Raw genomic sequence first — 8,201 nt, forward strand, 5'->3', positions numbered from 1 at the left:
CCTGGCGTGACGCCTTCTTCCTCCGCGCGAGCGAGGCTACTCTGCGGGAGGGGGAGGGCTTGCTCTCTGCACATGCTCCGAGCATCGTCGCAAAGGAGCCACAACGAAGCCGGCTCTTTTCCGGCTCGCCCTTCTTTCTCCTTCCGCAGGTTTGTCCACTGCCCGGCTGCGTCTCGCAGGAGGGGGCTCTTCTGTCGTCCAGCCGCCCAAGCTCACGTCGAGGACGCTCGTCCGGCGGTCTTTGGAGCCTGGACCGAAGCCCTCCAGCCGGCTTTTCGCTCGCGCTCTCCTCCCCCCCCCACTGCTTCTGAGGAGAGCTCCGAGGAGCCCAGCGACGGATCCTGGACGTGCGCTGTCTGCCCCCTCGCCGCCGGTCTTCCCAGACGCCCCCGACGACCTCTGGGGCCCTCCACTTTCCGCTCACTGACCCTCCTGGGAAGGCCGAGGGCGTCCCGCTCCCAGGGGTTCTGACTGCGCCTGAGCGAACGTGGACGGAGCCCACCTCCAGGCCACCTTCCTGTCTCTCGCCTGGCAGCAGAAGCGGGGGAACTGTGGGGTCCTATGGGGTGCGCCCCTGCAGCTTCGCTAAGCTGATGTGCGCCAGAATTGGAAGCTGCGAGGGGATCCCGGTGGCAGCCCCGAGGGGAACGGTGGCCCCTCCGATCAGAGGTGACGCCAGGGGTCGGCAAGGCGTCAGCGGCGCCCCCCTCCCCAAATGCCAGGAGCGCCTGGCTGGGCAGCGCAGGAGGGCAACTTCCACCGGCCCCAGAGGTCTGCGAGGAGGCCAAGTTAGAGTCAATCCTCATCTTGACCCTAACCCTCCCGAGCTGAAGCCAAGGTCCCCACAGCCTCCGGGCCCGTATCCGCCACGCCGCCCTGCCAGGCTCGACAATCCTCCCCCTCTTGTTTCGGTCGCGTCCGGAGAGGTGGCTTCCAGCTTCCGCCGCCCAATTTTTCCCGCAGTGGCCCAAGTCCGCTCTGGCCGGCCTGTCGAGGGGAAAAGGGCGTTTTCTCGGGGCCGGAGGGCCGCCGGGCGAAAGCAAGGAGGAGCGTCTCTTCCTGAGTGGAACAGAATTGCCGCAACGGCCTGGATTCAGAAGGCCGGGGACCCCAGGCTGGGCTTTTGGCTCGCCCAACAAATGAACCGTGATGGAATGGGAGGAAGAGATCTGTGTGTCTGCTGTTAGGCCGGGGCAGAAGGAGGGAAGGAGGGAAGGAAGGAAGGAAGGAAGGAGATGGGAATGGGAATGGGAAGGAAGGAAGGAAGTTGATGGGAATGGGAAGAAAGGAAGGAGAAGGAAGGAAGGAAGGACATGGGAATGGGAAGGAAGGAAGGAAATGGGAAGGAAGGAAGGGGAAGGAGGGAAGGAAAGAAGGAAGAAAAGGAAGTAAGGAAGGAAAAAGAAGGAAGGAGAAGGGATAGAAGGGAGGGAGGGAGGCCTCCGGGGCCAGCGTGGACTCCCTTGGTCAATCTGAGTCCCGAGGCTGTGGCCGCCGTTGGCTGGCTGAAGAGGCCTCTGCAGGGTCTCAGGCCAGAGCTGGCCTCGGGCGCGTCTCCACCAGCAACCTCCAAGCAACGAAGGGAAGCGCGGAGCGACCCCCGGGCCCGGCACGCTGCTGATTCTTGGGAGGGGGAGCGGGGCCCTTTCCACGGCACCGGGCAGGGCGAAGAGCCTCCCGCAGGGGCCCAACCGTCGGCGAGGCAGGATTACAACTTCCGGAACCACTTTGGAGGGCAGACAGGCAGGGAAAGGTGGGGCTTGCACTTCAGCCCCCCCCTTCTGTCCCCAGCCCCCCGCCCTGAGTTTGGAGCTCTTCTGCCAATAGTAGGTAGTAACACCTCCTCTCCCCGCTGATCCTTCGCAACTCGGCGGTTGACTTGGCCCGCGGGAACCGGGTCACCATCATCGGAACCCGCCCTCGACTCTCCGTTGCCAGCAGTTCGCTTGAGCCGCCCCCAGGTGCCGCCGGAGGGGATTGAACCGGGCGGCCTCCGGCTCTTGATCCGGACAAAGGCGCACCGCGGGCTCCCCCTCCCCCGCGAGCCTGGGACCCAGCGGCTCCGCTCAGCTTCCAGTTCTTCCCGGAACCGCGCAGCTGCCCTGCGAGAAGCGGAGGGGCGCTGAAGGCAGCCCCGCAGCTGCCGGGGCCAACCTGGGGTCTTCCTGAAGGCGCGCCTGGTGCCGGGCGGGAGAGGACAAGCCGCCGCCTCCGTCCGCCCCCCCCCCCGCGGCGGCTGAGTCAGGCGGAGGCTGAGTCAGGGTCAGCTCAGGTCAGGCTGCCGCAGCGGGGGCGGGCCGGGCTCTTCCCGCCCCCCCCCCCGCGCTCCGTCGCCCCTCCAGGACAGCCGTGGCTCAGAGAGGGAAAGGACGGGGCGGGGGGGGGGAAGGTGGGGACGGAGTCCTCTGTGTGTGCGTGTGTGTGTGTGTGTGTGTGTGTGTGTGTGTGTGCAGCGAGCACAGAAGTTGCAGAGATGCGGGCGGGGACGTCACGTGCTCAGCCCTCCCCCCCCAGACTACAAATCCCAGCATACTGAGCCCGCGCTTCCTTCCTGGAAAGGAAGGCGAGGCACCTTCCTCCCCTTGGCCGGACCGGAATTTGGACTGGTTCCGGCCTCGGAAGTGGCACGAGTAGAGCCTCTCGGGGTGTGGGGTGTGGGGCTTCTGCCGTTGCCTTCGACAGCCGGCCGGGAAAGGCGGGTAGCCTTTACCCGCCAGGAAATGGCGGGAGAGACCCCCCCCTGAAGGGCCCGAAGAGCGAGCGCCCCACAGAAGGGGGGAGGCAGGGCGGGTCCGGCTGGCCGCTTTCGCCCGCGGTTCCGAGCGGGGGTCTGCAAAGGGGCGCTCCTGTCCTCTCCCCCCCCCGTCGGAGAGCAGGCGGGGTTCTCCAACGCAGCTTTCCGCATCGCCCCCCCCCGGAAGAACACAGCCAGGGTCGAGGCTGAGGGCGGGGGTCTCTACCTCCACGGGGGGCTTCGAGAACGATTTAGGTGCGTTGTGAGGAGGGGGCTGAATCCCTCCTTCCTTCGGGGGTCCGCCTGCTTCCGCCCCGCTTCGGGGAGGGCCCGGGGAGTCACCTTCTCTCCCCAGATTAGTTCGTCGGTTCAGGTGAGATCCTGTAGTCCAGAGGTCCTCAACCTTGGCTACTTTAAGACTTGTGGACTTCAACTCCCAGAATTCCTCAGCCAGCAAAGCTGGCTGAGGAATTCTGGGAGTTGAAGTCCACAAGTCTTAAAGTGGCCAAGGTTGAGGACCTCTGCTGTAGTCGCTGTGCTTCCTGGAAGGGAGGCGGCTGGCTCCGTCCGCCGAGGCGGGGGGGGGGGGAGAGAGGAACCACCGATCCAGGGACCCCCGCGCGGCAGACTTCCGAAAGCCCCGGGACGCCCCTGCAAATCCGCCCCCCCTTCCTCATCCAGGCGCCTCCGGTCCTCTAGCGGAGTGGCGGCTGTGGGGCCGAGATCCCCCGGGGCACCTGTGGCGGAGTCCTCCTCCACCCCCTTCAGCCCCGCCCGCCCGGGCTGCAGCCAAGGAGCGAGAGGTCGGGCTGCCCGATCCCGGGAAGGGGGGGGGAGCAGCAGGAGACCCTCCTGCGCTTCTCCAGGCGGAACGGGGCCGCTGGTGGGCTCCGCCACTGGGGTCGTGGCGTGAGAAAATCCCTCCCCTGGGCAGAGTTGGGGCTCAGCCTGAGCGGATGGGCTCCGCTGCTCCAGCGAGGCCCTGAGGGGTCGGTAGCCGGAGAGCTCTGGGTGCCTTCTCTGCGCCCCCTCCCCCGTTTATAAGCGAGCTTCCGCTCCCTCCGGGTCCCTTCAAGGTCATTGCTGCGGGCCCGCCATTCCCCGACCGGCCGCTAGGTGGAGCAGCGCGCCAAGTCACCGGCTTTCGGGCGCTGCGGCTGAGCCGGGAAGCCGAGCCGGAGCGCCGCGGCGGCTCCGTTCCCATCGGCGGCCTGAATTCCGGCGGAGTCGCTGTCTGCCGGCTCCGATGCAGTCCAGATGCTGATCCGCAGCCGAGAAAGCGCTGCAGGGATGGGACTCTTCAGCGAGCAGGGCCGCTGCCTTGGGGGCGTCCCAAAGGCAGCCACTCTGGCATCATTGGGGGGGGCACAAATGGGGGTTTCCTTTTAAACAGGCCGATGTAAACCTGGTCGCCCGGCCTCTGCCCCCCCCCCCCGACGTGTCCTGCAAGGCTGCCCTGACCGATACGGGCGGGGGGGGGTCCTGAAATCTCTGGCCGAGAGGGAGGAGTGAGACTACGACAATACATGCAGCATGGAGTGTGCACGTTCTAAGTCAGGGATTCTCAACCTTGGCAACTTTAAGACTTGTGGACTTCAACTCCCAGAATTCCTCAGCCAGCAAAGCTGGCTGAGGAATTCTGGGAGTTGAAGTCCACAAGTCTTAAAGTTGCCAAGGTTGAGAACCCCTGTTCTAAGTACTACAGATGAACTTTTGAAGCGGCAATAAAAATGCAACAAAACACAACTCAAAGAACGGGCAGTCTTTCTTGGGGAGCCCAAGGCAAGCAAAGGGCCGGTGTGGGTGTGCAGGCTTCCTCCCTGGATAGTCCTTTTCTCCCACCTGGCCCTTCGGCCATCCTGGCTGGGAATCATAGGCACTGGAGTCCCAACTCATCTGGCCGGCAGGCAGGTCTGTGGAGGGAGTCTGCCACGGGGAGGGGGAGGCTGGAGGGCCGTAGGGAAGCCGTACCTGGACGATTAATCTCTGGGTCCCGAATCCCCTGGTTCTTTCTTCTCAGACCAGCTTCGAGATGGGAGGAGTCAGCCACACTTTTTCCAAGTTGCAAATCTTAAAAGCAAAAGCTTTTGCGACCTGTCAAGGGTTGCGCCCTCACCTGGCTGCCTCCCAGGATGCACTGCGGCTCTCCCAGGCTTCTGTAAGAGGCCTGGGCCCTTCCGAGGTGGCACAAAGGGCGGGCAAGGGCGGGCAAAGGGTACCCAGATGCCAGGGGCTGGCCCGTTCCTCTGAATGGTGGAGCTCTCCAGAAAGGCTTTGGAGAGAGAGAGGGGGAGAGAGAAGGAGGGGGGAGGGAGGGAGGGAGGGAGGGAGGGAGAGGGAGAGAGGGAGTGGGAGGGAGTGGGGGGAGAGAGAGGGAGAATGGGAGGGAGAGGGAGAGAGGGAGGGGGGAGAGAGAGAGAGGGAGGGAGAGGGGGGAGAGAGGGAGAACGGGAGGGAGAGGGAGAACAGGAGGGAGAGAGGGAGAGAGGGGGGAGAGGGAGAGAGGGAGAGGGAGGGAGAAAGGGAGATGAGGGAGGGGGGAGAGAGGGAGAGGGAGAATGGGAGGGAGAGAAGGGGGGAGAAAGGGAGGGAGAGGGGGAGAGAGAGGGAGAGGGAGAATGGGAGGGAGAGAGAGAAGGAGGGGGGAGAGAGAAGGAGAGGGAGGGAGAGAGGGAGACGAGAGGGAGGGAGAGGGAGAACAGGAGGGAGAGAAGGGAGAGAGAGAGAGAGAGAGAGAGAGAGAGAGAGAGAGAGAGGGAGAACCTCCCCATCTCCCAGGCTGGGTTCCTGGCAGCCTGCCCCTACGTGCATCATGCAATACTCCAAAACTGGTCTCCGAAGCTGGTCACTGCACAAAAGATCTGGCTTATCTGGGGTTAAACGTGGTTTTGTGGCTTAGTGTCATCTGCCACACCAGCTTTTTGGCATATTGTGTGGATTCGGTCCAACTTCAAGTTGGACCATGTCAATATAATTAATATATTAATATATATTTATTATTACTGTATGTTAATTTAATATTAATCGTATTGATATTAATCATATTAATATTATATTAATATGTAACATCTGAGTATTAGTACTACTTGACATTATTAGAACCCCAAGTACGTGAAGTATTAATACTTCCTGACGCTTCCCTTAAACCAAAGGAAGGGGTGGAAATGAACAATTTGGAAAAAAGAAAAAGAAAAGGTAAAGAGAAATCCAGGATTCGGCTGGTTAGTGCAAGTCACCTTGAATAGAAGAGAAGAGACAATAGCATACAATATAGACTAGAACAGAACAGAATATAGAACAGAATATAGAACAATAGAACAGAACAGAACAGAATATAGAACAGAATAGAATAGAACAGAATATAGAACAGAATAAAATAGTAGAATAGAATATAGACTAGAATAGAACAATATAGAATAGAACAGAATATAGAATAGAATATAGAATAGAACAGAATAGAATAGAATAGAGAATAGAACAGAAGAGAATGCAGTGGGTCCTGTGGAAGTCCACAGCCTGTCTTTGGCGTTCTGCCACTGAGCTGGTGCAGAAGTTTTTCCAATATAACAAAACAGCGTGAAGGTAAATCTGGATGGCCCAGAATCTCGATTGGTGCCTTTTTTTATTTATCTAAGCCATTTCCAGTGTTTGCAAACGTCTTCATAAACACAGCAGAGAGAAGCTGAGATTTTTTGTGTAGAAAGGACAGCCAAGCACGTCAACACTCAGGGCCTCTTTCCAAGGCTTTCCCGATCCATCCATCACTGGCGGAGGCTATTTTCAATCTCGTTATCGGGGGCTCCATCTGTCACAGGCGCCTCTGGTGTCTTCAGCTTCCCCCCCCCCCACAAGGCCAGGACGTTCCGAAAGCTCAAGGGTGGCACAGGCAGCATTCCCACCCCACACCAGCTGGGTCTCCCAAGAGAGCATCCAAAAGGTCCCCCCCCCACACACACCACAGCAAGCAGGCCTTCTCTTGGGCTGACGCAGGCAGCCACCAATGGCTAGCGTGGAATTGGCCCTGGGGCCAAAGCTGTGCAGCATGGACTGGGGGGGGGAACTCTGTCCAACTTGCAACATATGCTGATGGTAGAGGCCTCCCTCACAGGATGGTTGTTCAGGCTTGTGAAGAGGACGCAGTGCGCCTCCAAGGGCTGGGCCACAATTCCAGGGATGTCTACAATTGAAGGGGTGGCTCCAACCTTAAGGCCAAAGCCCTTTTCATGTTTGTCCTGTCAATCAAAGAGAGCTGGGCTTTGTTGGATGCCTGTGGCTCCCGTATTGAAGTTTCTGACCCCTCCCCACAGATTCCCTCCCAGGCAATTCAGGAACTGGTGAAGTCCAGTCTAATGAAGAGAAGGACGAGGGGGGACATGATAGCCGTCTCCCAATATCTCAGGGGCTGCCCCAAAGAAGGGGGGGGTCAAGCTATTCTCCAAAGCGCCTGAAGGCAGGACAAGAAGCAACGGATGGAAACACATCAAGGAGAGAAGCAACCTGGAACTAAGGAATAAATTTCTTGATAGGAAGAACAATTAACCAGTGGAACAACCTGCCTCCAGAACTTGTGGGTGCTCCATCACTGGAGGTCTTCAAGAAGAGACTGGACAGCCACTTGTCTGCTTGAGCAGGGGGTTGGACTAGATGACCTCCAAGGTCCCTTCCAAAGTATTATTTTGTTAATTTTCTACTTCTTTCAAGCTTGAGATTGATCTGCCCATCCAGCCCCCCCCCGCTGCTCTTCAGTGCCCCACTGATCCTTAGGGATCAGGCTGCGGACTCTGCCCAGCTTCTATTCTTGCTGCTCCTGGGTGAGGGGTTGCGAGACCCCTGGCTGGGGTGGCCTCTGCTGCCCATCATTCCCAGCCCTTGGAGGGGGCAGAGAACAGCCTACAAGCCCCTGCTCTGCCTGGACATGGGGGTCTTCCCCCCCCCTTCTGCACAGTGCAGGGCAGGGTTTGGCCCAGACCTGCAGGGAGACGGCCGTGTGGGACGCAAACCAGGAACGGGAGGAAAAAGGCTAATACAGCTGACAAATAAATACGAGTAATCCTTGACTTACGACTTCAACTGAGCCTCAAATTTCCGTTGCTAATTGAGACATTTGTTAAGTGAGTTTTGCCCCATTTTACCACCTGTTAAATGAGTCCCTGCAGCTGGTAGGTCAGCCACAGGGTCATTAAGTGAAACTGGCTTCCCCAATGACTTGGCTTGTGGGAAGGTCACAAAAGGGACATCTCGTGACACTGCCCCCCCCACGGGATGCTGCAACGCGTAGTAAGTGCCCGCCAGCTGCCCAGCGTCCCAGTTTTTGACCCCTTGACCACAGCGATTCTGCAATGTTGTAAGTCTGCGGCCCCAAGACACCTTTTCAGCGCCATTGTAACTCTGAATGGACCTTAAGCGAATCGTCGTAAGTCAAGGACTCCGGTAGAAAAATGGCTCCACCGTCCTCGTTCAGTTTTTG

Source organism: Crotalus tigris, unplaced genomic scaffold, assembly GCF_016545835.1.
Source record: "Crotalus tigris isolate CLP2741 ecotype Arizona unplaced genomic scaffold, ASM1654583v1 scf7180000023738.1706062, whole genome shotgun sequence".
NCBI lineage: Eukaryota > Metazoa > Chordata > Lepidosauria > Squamata > Viperidae > Crotalus > Crotalus tigris.